Here is a 14,906-nt window from a genome sequence, read left to right as displayed (position 1 = left end):
ATTATCTATTCAAAAATCCAGCTGTTGAGTAGAGTAGAGGTTTCCTGGAACTCAACTCCCCTTCTATCCCCTTAACAAGTCCATTTTTCTAATCACTATGTAAGTAATAATTTTTTTTTAGAAAGTAAGTTACAAAACTACTCAAAAATATAAAAAGAAAGGGAAATGTTTATCTCATTCCCTTCCAGACATGGTCAGAAACTACAGACTTGTGAACTATTTCCAGTCCCCAAATAGATTTTCCTTGAAGAATTTCCACTGAAAAATTGGAAGGGGGTGGGGCAAGGTGGAGCCAACATATAAAAATTACATGATTTCCAACTTTTAAATATTATAAATTTCTGACTTCTTTTAAAGCACTGGAAGATACTGCTAACTAAGACCATATTCTTGAGTCACAAGAACCATAAGGATCTAACAAGTGACTATTCCATTTATATAAGGCTTACAGGTTCCTATTCACCCCAATCCTCTCCACCCTTTTCATTAACAAATACCTGTTTCCATTTGTTATCAACTTTGATCTGCATTTTTATTTTACTATAGTAAAATATTTCTCTGTCCCCATGTCACTACCAAAATTGAGGAAAAAAATAAACCGAGCTGGTAATGAATTAAAAAAAAAAGAGAGAAGAATCACATTTTTTTTGTGGAAATGAAGAATATTCCTATATGATTTAATATGCATATGATATGTATCTGTGCAAAAACAGCTTAAGATGGATTTTTTTCATGCTCTAGTCCATGGCCTTATTTGAGTTGTGATTTCTGTTCTATAGTCACAAGTACTAACTTCATAGGTAGTAACTGAAAACCACTATAACTTCTTGTTTGCATTTTCTTCTGAAGAATACTTGAATTTGTTACTAAGACTGCTAACCCATAGTAGACATATATGTCATGCCAAATGTCTCAGACACTTCCTTGCTCACCACCTACCACCTCACAGGCACACGCAAACACCCATAAACTACATGTTCAATGAAATATCTCTAAGCTGTCCTTAACAGTAGTCATTCTTTGTGACATTCCTGGGCACTTAACCCAAGGCACTGCAACTTGAATTAGCCTGAGTCATGAAGTGGCCTGGCTTTTCACTAAGCAGCCATACTTGCTCTATTTTGATTTTGTGGTTTTATAAGATTTTCATTTTTATACATGTAAATCTCAATTTTTAATTTTATATTGGCTAGATAATAATGAAAATAGAAGAGATGTCCAAAGAGAAGCAGAGAAATCATATGAGACTATGTGAGCCATAAGAAAAGGAAATAGTGATCCTTAAAGCTGCCACTGTGACCAAGTGATTGTTCCCTTTCAGAATATAAATATATTCTAATGTGTGTATTAACCTAAATTAGATTATGCTGTAATAATAAGAGCCTTATTTACTTCTTTTACATCTCAAGGAACTATCTTATGTCAGTCAACTCCTACCTGGGTCCACAGCCTCCTGTTTACAGGTGTTTTGTGTTTTTCTATAGTAGGTCATGTGACCTGAAAGTGTGGGTTGCATGAAGTCTTTTATTGATAGCATTGATAGAGTATAAGGGAATAAATAGGAAAAACATGCCAAAGTAATCTAAACATGGTTTAGTCAATTTCTTTAAAAGTTCTTTTAATTGGCCCAGTGCTACTAATGAACCAATTTTGATCAAATAATGAGAAGGCAGTTTTGGCATTTAAAGAAAGACTAAAGAATTTTTTCAAGGCTCATCCTAATTCTGAATCTAGGTTAACATCATCAGCAGTAACTTTCAGTGCACTTTGATAGTTTCTGCTAGGTGTTTAGTCACAGAGCTCAATATCTCATTACTTTTAAGATTTATATACACATCTTCAGAATTTCAGGGCTTGTGGGTCAACTTGCTGAGAAAAGTTCCCTCACAACTTCATCAATTTCTTCAGATATTGAGGCATGTAGGTATGCCAGATTTGTGATTATCTAAAAAGATCATGAGGTTTATCTTCCAAGAATTTCTGCCAAAACTTAAAGTGTGTTTCATATTTCATATAACTTGAGAACTTCCTTTGAAAGTGGACCTTCATTTTATATCAACATATCTGCAAATTTGGGCAATCTTTGACTATTAAACTCAGCACCAATCAAAAACAGGAAACAAATCTCTACTTACTCAACTCACAAGTCTGGCTGGAATCTGAATATTTCACTTCCTTGAAAACAGGGATGTCCTCATATAGTTTGGTTTTCCCTATAGATTAACTTCAGTCTGTGGTATTATCTCCCAGTACCAGTAAAAAGAAATCATACCATGATCCCTGAGAGGTCTGACAAGTGGATTCTTACGTATCTCCCTAACTCCACCATTTCTTTGATATCAACTTGTAACTTAAATTATCTTCAACATGCTTTCACCTCCTATCAAGCTGACAAATGAAAATTAGCTAATTGTCCATATTTTGCCCTAATTCCTGCATATACTTAGAAGGTATTGCTCTGAGTATAAAAACTATTTATAATGCTAATAATTTCCTTTGTCATGTCATGAAACAAACCCAATTTGGATCGCTAATAATACTTGCCTGATGATTTTTGGACACTAGACAGACTAAGATTCTTCTGGAACATGAATTAACTGTTGAAAGCATCTTTGGTCTCTTTCATCACAGTGCTCCATCTGAAGGAAGTAAAAACAATTTTCCAAAGTTTGATCAAATGTCTCAGATTTTTCTGGCAAATACTTATTTCACTATCCTGTTCTTAAAATATTGTTAAGAACTTCAGACTACATGCATTGAGAGTCAGGTGGCCACAGCTGATCTACCTTAGAATATTTCTTTCCAGCCTCCAGCTCCTCTTTTTTCCTTCAAGCTTTTGTGGACCAGTTTATTGAATGTCATAGTTCTTACTTACCGCAATATAATGTCACCCACCTACTTCACCCAAAATAGATGTAACAGATGAAAGTGATACCTCACACCCCAGTAATTTCCTATAGCATACACAAAACCAGTTCACAGATTCCTAGGCAACCTAAAATTAACAAATATTATACAACTTTGCCCACAATCTCTATTTGATTCTTGATTGAAGTGAAAGTTGGCAGAAACACGATTTTTTAACCAACTCAGTTGGTATGTTGCTACATGTGATCTAGGAATTCTAATCTCTCTCTCTCTTATTTTATCTGGCTCATGACCCTATCTACAACTGTGTTATAGTGTAGAAATTTATCCTCCATATTATATCTTTACTTAATTTTTACCCTTTTTTTTCCTGTCTCTAGCTTAAATCATAATGTTTAATTGTCATCTTATGAGTGTCTTTACTATTTTATCTTCTAGTCTTTACTGCTCCTTGGGTTCTCCTAACCACTGGACCCAGTTCAAGGGGGATAGTTTGTAATTCCTTTAATCTATGGTCGTTTCTTGAGGCTCTATAGAGAAGATGACATTGGAAATGGATGTTGAGGATGGTTAAGTTTCTAATGAGCAAAGATGGGACAAATGTAGATTGCCTTTTTTGTTTTTAAGATCCTCCAAATCTGCAGGGGTTCCTAGGTTGCCGGGAAGTGGCATTATTTATCACCTGTAAGACTTACCTTATAAGCCACAGAACAGATATCTGACCAGTTTCCTATTAGGGCTTTGCAGGCATTGATTCCACATCTGAAGTACAACTCTTATTCATTGATAAGAGATTTGTTATGCCTGATTAAATGAGGCTATTTTCAAATATGCCACTCTAGAAAATGCAAGCAATTTGATTGCATAATCAATTTGTCCAATTAAATCCTGAAAAAAGGACAATTTTTATTGTCCTACACAAGTAACTACATTGTTATTAAAATGGCGAGGTAATAAAAGGATTTATTTCTGAATTCTGAGGGTTAGTGAGAACAAGAAAGCAGTTAAAGAATGTTCTACTAAATTAATGATCAAAGAAAGATTAATAATAAAAAGAAAAGATGTTCAATGCAGGTCTTATCTTCCATCATCATTTACAGATGGGATTCTTAGGTTTCAGCTTTTATGTGTCTGCTTAGAGATTTAGTCTTCTGAGAAGCTTTCACTGACCTCCTGGACTGGGTTAAGTGTCCATCATGTGTACTTTAATTGCACTGTTCCCCCTAATTAAGTCCATTAAAACACTGTTTTTAATAACAAAAATTGGAAATGACTTAAGTCATCAACAGAAGAGGGCATGGTAAATCTATGCAATGAAATGTAGTAATTAAAAATGATGGGGTCAATGTATAAAATGGCATGAGGCTGTTCATAATAAACAGATTACATTACAAAGTTACAAAGTTACATAATGAAAACTAGTATTCATAGAATGATCAAATTTTTATAAATATCCATGTATATATATATACATGCATCAACTAAAGTTTTAAAGGCTCTAAATGTTACTAACAGGTTGTCATTTAAGGGAAAGACTGTGTATTTTATTTTTATTTACTGTTTCTTTTGTTACCTTATTTACTTATTGCCCTATTCTTATAGTATTTATTTACCATCTAACTTGTATAGATTTCTTTTGTCATGAGGGAAAACATAAAGGTTGTTAAACATTTCTGAGCAAGGTAGATTAAAAAAGTAATGCTCATAAACATTTTTAAATTACTCATAGGTTCTGGAAATATTAATGAATTCTGCACTCCATTTCTAAAAGTGGGTGATGTACTTTTTCTGGACACTTCAAATCAGTGCCCTGGATCCTGTCTACATGGTACTGAGTTTTGAACACAGCCAAAATTTACCTGGTTGATTTTTCAATAATATCAGTTTATGTACCACAAAGAAGAAATTGGAAACAAGTTGGCTCACAGATGTTTTTCTTCTTTAGTCTTAGGCATTCCATTTAATGACCAAATTTGTTTATGTGATTTTATTTTCTCCAGTTATAAAGAGCCTTTAGACACAACTCTAAGATAGAAAATGTATCCTAATAATCCTTGGGAATCCACAAAAAGCTTATATAAAAGATAGAGAAACCGTAGTTTGAAAGGGAAAATGGTATTTTCATTCCAGTATATTAATAAACTCCCCCCAAAAAATCTATCATGAAGGGAGTCAGGATGTATATAATTAAATTGTTACCCATTATTGTAGTTTAAAGAATGTTTAACTCTTACCTACACATACCTAATTCGACCTTTTGAATGTATTTTTTATAATGTAGAAGGTACTGCCAGATTCTGAATAAAATGATGCTATGTCACTTGGATGCAATGACCTGAATCTTTGAGCAGTTCCCTTTCATCCCTACTGAAGCACCTGTGCTGCTTGGTCAGGCCTTCTTTTGGTAATCCTTTGCATCTCTAGGCCCAGTGGGCAGAGAGATGAGAAATAAAAGGGAATTGCTCTTTAATGTTTTTGTTCTTCCCATGTTCGGCTTCCTACAACCTCCAAGTATTCATGCCATGGTTTACTCTTACTTTATATTCACCTCTGCAAATAACTCACCTTCAATGCAACTTACTCCTGGACTTTTTTCTAAGATAGTTTTTGTTCCATATCTTTACATATTTACCCATCTTCTTGACAAGAAGTATACATTCATGCAGGAATGGGTAAGGGAAAATTTGTGGCACAAAGATATTTTATTTGTTTTAAGTTTACTATTGTCTTTGCTTTTCATATAAACCTAGGTGATACCTATGGGAACTTCACAAGGCTGCCTTATTGTCATTCAAAAGACACATTAAAAGTCATTTCCTCAGTTCTTTTCTCTCTATCCTAAGGAAAATAGCCATCAGCCACTCTATAATAATTATCTGTGTAACCTGTATTCCTATATGACATGTTTCATCTATCTATTGATTGTTTGTTATTTATTCCTCCCAACAAATGATAAACTTCACGAGGGCAAGGACTGTATCTATCTTATTTACTATATGAGAATGGCTTGAGATATAGTAGGTACTCAATAAATTCTCAAGATTGAATGAATAAACATGTATACAAACCCTCCTGTCTGAGAATAACAATCACTTAACTAGCAAACATTGTTCAATGAATGTAGTACACAAAGTTAAATAAGCTTAAATCTGTACCCAATCCTGCCAATTGAAGACTCAGCCAAACCTAAGAGAGAATAGATCACTCACTTTTATTGTGAGTAAAGTAAGATCAATCACTTTTATTAACTTATGGTCCAAAAATCAGAACTCCATTGTAAACATATAACACAGCAGATATATTCATGAACAGTATGTAAAATTGCGGTTTCAAAAATAAAATTTTTCAATACAATATGTGACTTCAGTAAGCTAATTAGATTAAAATGTATTTTTGAATTCCCACTAAGTCATCAACACCCTAAAGAAGTTCCACTGTGAAATGACAGCTCATTCTAGCTGAAATTACATTAGAAGGCAGTGGTTAAGTGAGGCAGGATCATGGGTCTTAATTCTGATTCATAGTAATTATGCACCTAGACTATGAATGTGGATTTTTTAAGAATAAAGCTATCCATGGCTTGTATGAAATATTAATCTTTATGCTCAAATTGTTTCATAACGAAACTTAATTTTTTTATTTGACATTAATACAGTCTATCTATTGAAAGTCACTTGATTTCTTGTAAATGTAGCCCTGTAGAATGATCCAAATAATAAGCAACACATTCAGTGACCTCCAGTTATTTAGTGTCACACTACATTTCAACAAAAGCCATTATATCCTGTGTGACAGGAAAATGGGTGGAGGACCTTGTATATCAAACTTCCAGAAATCCTTGTTTACAAGGCTGACTTTTTGTGTTACTGCAGGGCTGTCCAAAATTTTTTCAGCAGGTCATGGCATTTTTCTAGGGAAGTTATCTTTATAAAACACATTGATAAGTTTTTCCATTTTCATAAAACAGAATACCTAAAACATACACATGCACACACCAGCATGAAAGACTCTAATTCAGTTTAAAGTTCTGAGCTACAGAAGAAAACTGATTTTAAGTAGTAAGTATTTGTATTGTGGCTTATAATGCTTTACATATAGTGGTACTCCATAAGTCCATAAGTACTTATTAAAACTAATAAGTACTATTAAATCAAGAAATTAAAGCTCAAGCTTTCCATATGCTCTCTAAATTCTGAAGATTTCTTATAGGTTTCTGAATAATAACTATCTTTTTAACAGATATGGTGGATTTTACTGATAAGAAGATGTAAAGTGTTTATTGAGATAGACAATCAGATGTAAATTGTGGTTGTAAACTAAATTTAAACAAAGCCTCTGTCTACCATAAGAACCCTTCTGCCCCAACCCTCTGACCTGCTCTGTTTTCTTTTACTAGTAGTTGTTTTTTAATCAGCCTCATTCAAATGAACCGAAAGCAATGATCTGTATTCTCCTTGCCCCCCAGATTTTTCACAACTGAAACAAAAGCCTGGCTTCCTATTCCTGCATATGAACATTTCATACCCCCTTTTGTTCAGCTACTTAGAAAACGTACCCATTTTTATTTTGTGCTCCCATAGCAGGTCATGGGGCTTTTAGGTAGCACTGATTTCTATCTACCTCCATTGATTTGTCTGCTAGAGTTAGCTGCCATTTAACCATGGACCTCCCCACAATGTGTCCCCACCCTTACTCTCTTGCCCCTACCCCTATCATACCTCTACATTTAAGAGTGCCTCATGGTATGCATTGAACCCATACAAATATGAATTTAAAGACAAGAGGGTTTCAGCTGAGATTTTGTGATCTTTTCCTATATAAATCTTAACAGACAAAATTTTTGATACACTGAGCCATCAAGTAGGAGAATCTCAAGGGTGGCTCACTCAGTAGCAGAACAATATAATATCCTTATTTCCTTAATTTATAAGTTTCAAATTTGCTTTTAAAGTGTTCTATTACTGTATTTCATTCTTCAACTTTATCATTATATTTTTGAGGTAAGGAAAAAACTACAGAAGGGCATTCTACAGTAATAACAGTCATAGTACTGGTCCTAATTTTCTCCATATTTTTAAAGTATTTAATTCCTCTATAGTCTAATCAGATGAATGATGCCATTCAGTAGAATGTAGCAGTTAATTCCATGTGTTGTCCACAGCTTTTCCCTGACCTCCTACAGAGGTGAATTTAGCCATCAAAACATGGGAAAATAAGATTCGTTAATAATATTTAATTATCTTCATATTAGTCCATGTTTACATGATAACAAACAGATGCATTTTTTTTAAGGATGATTGTAGTGCCTTTGGCAAGAAGATTCTTTCCTAAAATGAGAACCAGAGTTATACACAACTGTAACACAGGAAAGTAAATTTCAAATATATTTTTTCACCATACTGCAGAGTACATATGGTCTGAACCTCCAGTGTTAATTGGAACTGAATATTGAATTGGGTTTCAAATTGTTTTCATTTTATAGAAACATAATATTTCAGAGTTTTGGACAAGGGCCCTTCCTTCCAGTCTGGAATATTTTCATCTAACTGGACTATGCCCGTGAATGCTTTGACTATAAATAGAGTCCCTGAGCACCTCCGAGGAGCTGCTATCCTTAAGGCATGGGCCAATATGATGATCAAAGTCTTGATCTAATTGAAGTTACGTAAAGGGGCTGTAGCCCACCAGGCAAATCAGTACCAAACTCTGTATAAGAACTCCCAGGAACTCTCCTTCAGGACTATGGTCCTGACTTGGATTCCTCCTGGTAAATTAAATCTGAGACATGAAGAACTGAAAATTAGAGGGACATATTGGAAAACTCATCCCCCCAAATACCACCACCAATAATTTGGAGTCTTAGGGGTTGGAGCAGGGGCAGAGGGACGCCTGCCTGCCTTAGTCAGGTGGCCCCACAGATAATGCATTGTCCCAAACATTTGGGAAGGAATGCTCACTTATTTAAGTACACACTTAAAAGCTGTGAGAGGTCAGTTCACCTAGCCAGTTAGACAGCCAGACTAAGAAAATGAAGCACTGGACATGGGTACTGGTTATTCTCCAGTTACATCCCCAACCCTGATCCATTGCCTGCCCTTTCCACTCTGCTCTGTGTTCCAGGGAGACTGACCCTTACAGATGGAATCATCTATGTCCCTTGCCTTTGAAAGGTTAGGTCAATAGGAGCCCTTGGCAGAATATTGGAGAGGAGAAGGGAGAAAGCAGGTATTTCCTGCACCCTCACTCGCTCCCTCTCACCCTAAGGTCTATCCCCATCCTCAGTCCACCCCACTGGCTGCCTCCTTCTACAAGGACAGCTTCTATTGAACACCCATTCACTTCTAAGACTCCACCTCTCACTGGTAATGCCATGTGAGACCTAGGGTAGGAATAGTTCATGACCCAACATGCTTTGCTGGTTCTCTTGACCCTAACTACATCTCTGTGAACAGCCCCTTTATTGAATTCTATTCAAACCCCAGCTGGTTGTAGCTTTCATTATTTGCTGGGTTGTGGCTGACAGACTGGAAAATAAATACATGCATACATACATACATACATACATACATTTATGTATGTGGCCAGAGATGCCTCATTCCTAGTGAAGGAACTTTGATCTCTACAGAAAAGAAACAAAGACTGCAAAAACTTTCCCAGAAAGGAGGTGAAAAAGGGAAGGAAGAGGAAAGGAGACAGAGGCGATTTCTTCTTTGCCTCATTACAATTTTTTTTAGTTCTCGATGTCTGATGTGTGTTTAAATAATAAATAGATTCCAGTCCAAATAAGATAAAGTTAGACATGTCTTCTCATCAAAGAATTTCTAATTCTTAAATCTAGATTTTTAAGACCTAAACTAAGATTTCTTAATTTAGCAAATTAAGATTAAAGGGCAAACATCAATACATTTTCTTCCAAGTCAAAAGTTGGTGAATTGCCCAAAATATAAACTTAATTAAAAGCTGCACACCTATTTAGGTGGAAAATGAGTTCTGGTGTTTCAACCACCTGTGTCACCTAAAAGATAAAATAATATGCATTGCACACATGTAGGCATCAACTTGATAGCATCATCAAATTAACAAACTATAACCTGGGCAAATATTTAAGAAATGTTAACTTAAAAAAAAATCACTTGAGTTCTTTATTGAAACTCATTATTACTATTGGTTTCAAGGTTTATCATGTCAAGGTTTATTTCCTAACTTTTAGGTTTGCTTTATTTTGTAAAAGTTTTTGAGGTTAATAATCAGATCCCACATTATCAGTGAGAGCTAAAAAACATGATCACTGCTATTGTCATTTCTTCAGGTTTCCACATGCCATTTTTCATTAATGAAAGCTTACAACTTGATGTGCACAATGAACAGGAAACAGATGTGTCCTACAGATTTATTCTAATATTTTGTGTGTATTTACTACAAACATACAAGAATTAAAATGCCAACTTACCATAAGTAAATTTTCTAAAAGTTTAGACATATCTACTCAGTCTCCTAATTTGAAATTAGGGGAAATTATGAAATTTAAATAAAACAATAAATGGAACAATTCTCAATAGTTATAAAATGTCATCCAAATACTACCTACTAATATTTTTTCTTTGAATGTTTATGAAGTGTCATAACTCCCCTTAAATTTAGAAAAAGACTAAATCTTCGCAAACAATGGTAAAAGATAATATCACTTAGAAACCGGTGAAGCTGTAATATAAAGGTAATAAAGGAAACAAAAGGGTAAAATATTGCTAAGAGCCATGTAAAACTAAGCTTTACCTCAGCTTGTGTTCTACATAGACAGTGTCATAATGTAAATGATGTAGTAGAATGTGTCTATGTGTGTATGTGTTTGTGTTGTGAGACCTTGCACATACACACACAGTCCTACATGTATTTTAAGTGTTAGGACACACCAGACTTCATTTATTGTTGATTAGTTTTTGACTGAAGAACAGCCTAGTATTTTGTTTGGTTGTTTGTTTCTAACAATTGTTAAGAAAATTATAGCATACGCAGTCACTTCAAGTCTATTTCATTTTGTCAACTTTGAACCCCATTTAATTGCTTAATAAATAGGGTTGAAATAATTCTTAAAATAAGCAACTGGTGTTAATTACAAATCACCAGAAGTTGCTTAGTTGTTGAGATTTTATTTTCAGTATTTCTTCCTGTTTGCAATTTTAGGACTTCTAACTTTATTAGAATAATTATAATCATGGATATGCAACAACAGGGATGAGAGCAAATGGAGAGTGTGTTTCTCTGTCATGAACACTTTGCCCATGATCTCATGGTGATGTCTACAGCTCTTTGCCATTGAATATACTCTATACATTTTGTTTTCTTATCTACTTTATGCAAGTGCCTTAAATTTTGTGGTCAATGGATATTTTGCATGAATTGTGTATTGCCTAACATGTTCTAATTAGTAGATATTAATGAATCACTGCTTCAACCAAATAGTAAACAAACTACTATCATTTAAACAAACAATATTTATTCTGAAGAAGGCTGGTGGTTGTTTTTTCGGTTTTGTAATCATTGTCAGTATGGTACTTCATATGTCAAATTGAGAATTGAAAAAGAACATATTATTTTTCACCTGTTCTGCATCTATATGCATAGCAGCCAAATTGCTGCAGAATATTTTAAACTAAAATCTACAAACTATTCTGCTGTAAAATCTCTATATATTAACAAAAAGCTTAAAAAGAAGTAGTTGTGAACCATTCATTATTCCTGATACACTAGTGTAGACACATAGCCCAGCTGGTTTTACCAAAAGTTAAAAAAGCCATTCTTCATTAATTCTACTACCGGGCATACACTAGACCTCTTGGTCTAGTCCCATCCCTTGCAACTTATCAGTAGGGCATTTTTTTTTAAATAAAAGTTTTATTGCAATAATATAAAATTAAACTTTGAAAGTATATAATTCCAGTAGTTTCTAGTATATTCATAGAATTGTGCAACCATCACTACTATCTAATGTAGAACATTTTTATCACCCCCCAAAACAGACTCCCCTTATAAATAAGCAGCTGTTTTTGATTCTCGTCTCTCTCCAAACCCTGGTACCCACTAATCTCTTTCTTTATTGATTTGCCTATTCTGGACATTTCCCATAAATGACGTGGACTTCGGTGTCTGGGTTCTTTCATGTTGCACATTTTCAAGGCTCACTCCTATTGAAGATATATTAGTACTTTATTCCTTTTTTTTTGGTATCATTAATCTACAATCACATGAGGAACATTATGTTTACTAGACTCCCCCCTTTATTCCTTTTTGTAGCTGAATAATATTCTATGTATGGATATACCACCTTTTATTTTTCCATTTATCAATTGATGGATATTTGGGTTGTTTCCACCACTATAAACATTTGTGTAGAAGTTTTTGTGAGATACATGTTTCATTTCTCTTGGGTATGTATAGATACTTAGGAGTGCCATTGCAGTCATACAGTAACTCTGTGTTTAACTTTTTTTACAAATTGCTTAATATTTTCTAAACTGGCTGCACCATTTTATAATCTATGAGAGTGTTAATTTTTTCACATCCTTGCCAATGCTGGTTACTGTCATGGTCATCCTGGTAGGTGTCAAGTATTATCTCATTGTGGTTTTCATACCATTAGCTAATGATGTTTAACTCTTTTCACACTACATATTGGTTATGTTTGTCTCTTCTTTACATAAATGGGTATTTATAGCCTTTGTCCATTAAAAAATGTTTTTTATTATTAGTGTTAAATTGTAAGAGTTCTTCTAAGTCAGTGGGTCTAGACATGGATGATATATTCTGCTTTCTCAAATGCAACTGGTAGTCCCATGAATGATGGGCAGACATTGAATAGGCAGTGAAGCTGCTAGGTGCTAGCAAGTGATGTTCCTCATTTCATAGGGATTGGGTCATACCTGGATGTTTCCCACTCTTACCTTTGTAGTCACTCTAGGTGCAGTTCCCCCATCTCAGGATCCAACAGTTTCTCCCCTTTTTTAGATCCTTTATGACTCTTTTTTCATCCAAGGAGGTCAACAACTTTCTGTGGCTATGGTGAAAAGGAAACTCATTCTTTTGGTCATATATTCTTCCATATTTCTTTTCTTCTCAACAAGATCTAAATTTTTAGAAAAATTCAATTGTAGGGAAAACAGAGGAGACAGAAACTGAATTACCTCTTTGTATATTCAGGGCTTGAGAAATGTAGTCTCATAAAAATAGTTTCCTTTTTTTATTTCTTTTTGTGACTGTGAAATTCTTCCCAAAATTATAAACATATAATTGTTTAATTAATAATTTCTTTTTTTTAGTCTTACTAATACACTTAATACTATAATTACTTGTCCTGTTACTTTTTATGGCTTAGATGAATTTAGCTATAACTCCATAGTAGGTCCTTTAAACTCTTCTCTTGTTCTTTTGTAGCACATCTGGGCCCATATGAATGAAAAACCCAGGTAGATTCTGGTATTTATGGCCTTAGTTTTGAATTTCCTCAGCCTTCCAGTTCCAACCTTGCTCTACAGTGCTTACATCTCCCTTCCCTACACACACCTGGTTCTTCTTTCTTGTTTTACTCTGGAAAGTTTAGTGGGCTTTTAACTCCCAGTCTCTGGCTCTATTCACTTGGCTGCCCACACCTTCCTTTCCTGGAGAGGGATCGACTGTTCATGGCATCTTTCATGAAAAGCCCCAGGATTTCTTTCTGTGCAGGGCCTTTAAAAGCAGTCCTCACCCCAAAGAACATAGACTTGATGATCATGAGTTCATGGCTCCCTTCTTCCAAAGTAATCAACTTTGAAACCAAAAAGCTTAAAATGTCCAATGTTGGCAGTATATTTTTACTAGTGTTTTAATTCCTATTATATGGTGTCCAGTTGTGTATCTAAAACTTCATTAGGCATCATGATAAGTGGCTTCCTTTACATCTTCAAACTTTAAAAGAACCACCAGAGCTAATTCTTCTAGAGTATTTATGCTCTTTTGTCAGAGACAGATGCCCAATCTCCCAGCTTTGTTCTGGTAGTGCATATAACTGTATTTTTGATAGTAAATAATAATAAACTTACTTAAGGAAGGCAGTGAATAAAAATTTAGGAGACAGAAGTTTCACAGCGTGTTTCATGACTTTAATATATTTCATTTCCTCTACTACAAAAGTTAGGTTAAATCAAGCCACTTTGGTAAACAAATGAGAGGGAAAAAACAAAAAGTGTAAAAAACATGTTTGACTATGTCACTCAGAACTATGAAAATACTCTATGCTTATAAGCAATCCAAATTACTTGGTAACCTCAGATCCTTTCAAATCTCGTCACAACTTCACTTGCCTTTTCTAATTTCTACTCCCTTCTATTCATCTATTTCATGGTGCCTTTGTCTAGAATGCCCATTATTCTTTTTCTGTGCCTATGAAACCCCCTGTGCATTTCCTGCAAGGCTAAACTCCAGGGCCACCATCTCTATGAAACCCTATATTTTTCTTTCTTTTGACTTTACCCACTGTTCTCAAGCTTATCAGACACAATTAGAATGACCTAAACATATCTCTGGGTAGCTTGGGTATTTTCTTGAGGATGGGGCTAAGCACTTGATCATGGCTGAATTACCCAGGACCTGCTTCACAGAAGTAACTCCATAAATGTTTGAATTAATGAATTACATGGGGGCAGATGGTGCAGGCAATAAAAATGAGTAACTGTCTTGGTATAACTTATGGATGAGTAAAGCAGTTGAAAATACCACATAATTTGTAAAACAAGCTTTGTGTTATTATTTCAGAGCCAAATAACAGACTCTCTTTCTCTTGATGTATTTTTTATTAAATACAAATGAATATTTTCCTACATATATATTTAGCGGCCTACTCCTATTACAAGAAATACCAATCTTCTTGGTTTGATTACTAACTAATCACTTATTTATTTCAAAAATGGAATTTTAAAGCCCATCTACTTGATTTAACTTTTTAGAAATTGGTTAAAGGAAAATAACTCAATCAACCTGCTCAAATAATCCCAGAATTATCTACAAAC

The 14,906-nt window shown here is 34.4% G+C and overlaps 1 long non-coding RNA gene across 2 annotated transcripts in view; it reads right to left on the bottom strand.

Annotated features, from left to right (window-relative positions):
• Positions 1 to 13,005, bottom strand: part of LOC118919946 (uncharacterized) — a 43,104-nt gene extending 30,099 nt beyond the window's left edge. For both annotated transcript variants that reach the window (XR_005027727.2, XR_005027728.2), the window contains exon 1: positions 12,807 to 13,005. This is a non-coding gene — a long non-coding RNA (uncharacterized LOC118919946). The remainder of the gene's footprint in view (positions 1 to 12,806) is intronic.
• Between the last annotated feature and the right edge of the window lie 1,901 nt (positions 13,006 to 14,906).

Source organism: Manis pentadactyla, chromosome 2, assembly GCF_030020395.1.
Source record: "Manis pentadactyla isolate mManPen7 chromosome 2, mManPen7.hap1, whole genome shotgun sequence".
Classification (NCBI taxonomy): domain Eukaryota; kingdom Metazoa; phylum Chordata; class Mammalia; order Pholidota; family Manidae; genus Manis; species Manis pentadactyla.
This window is presented reverse-complemented; position numbering and strand designations above follow the sequence as displayed.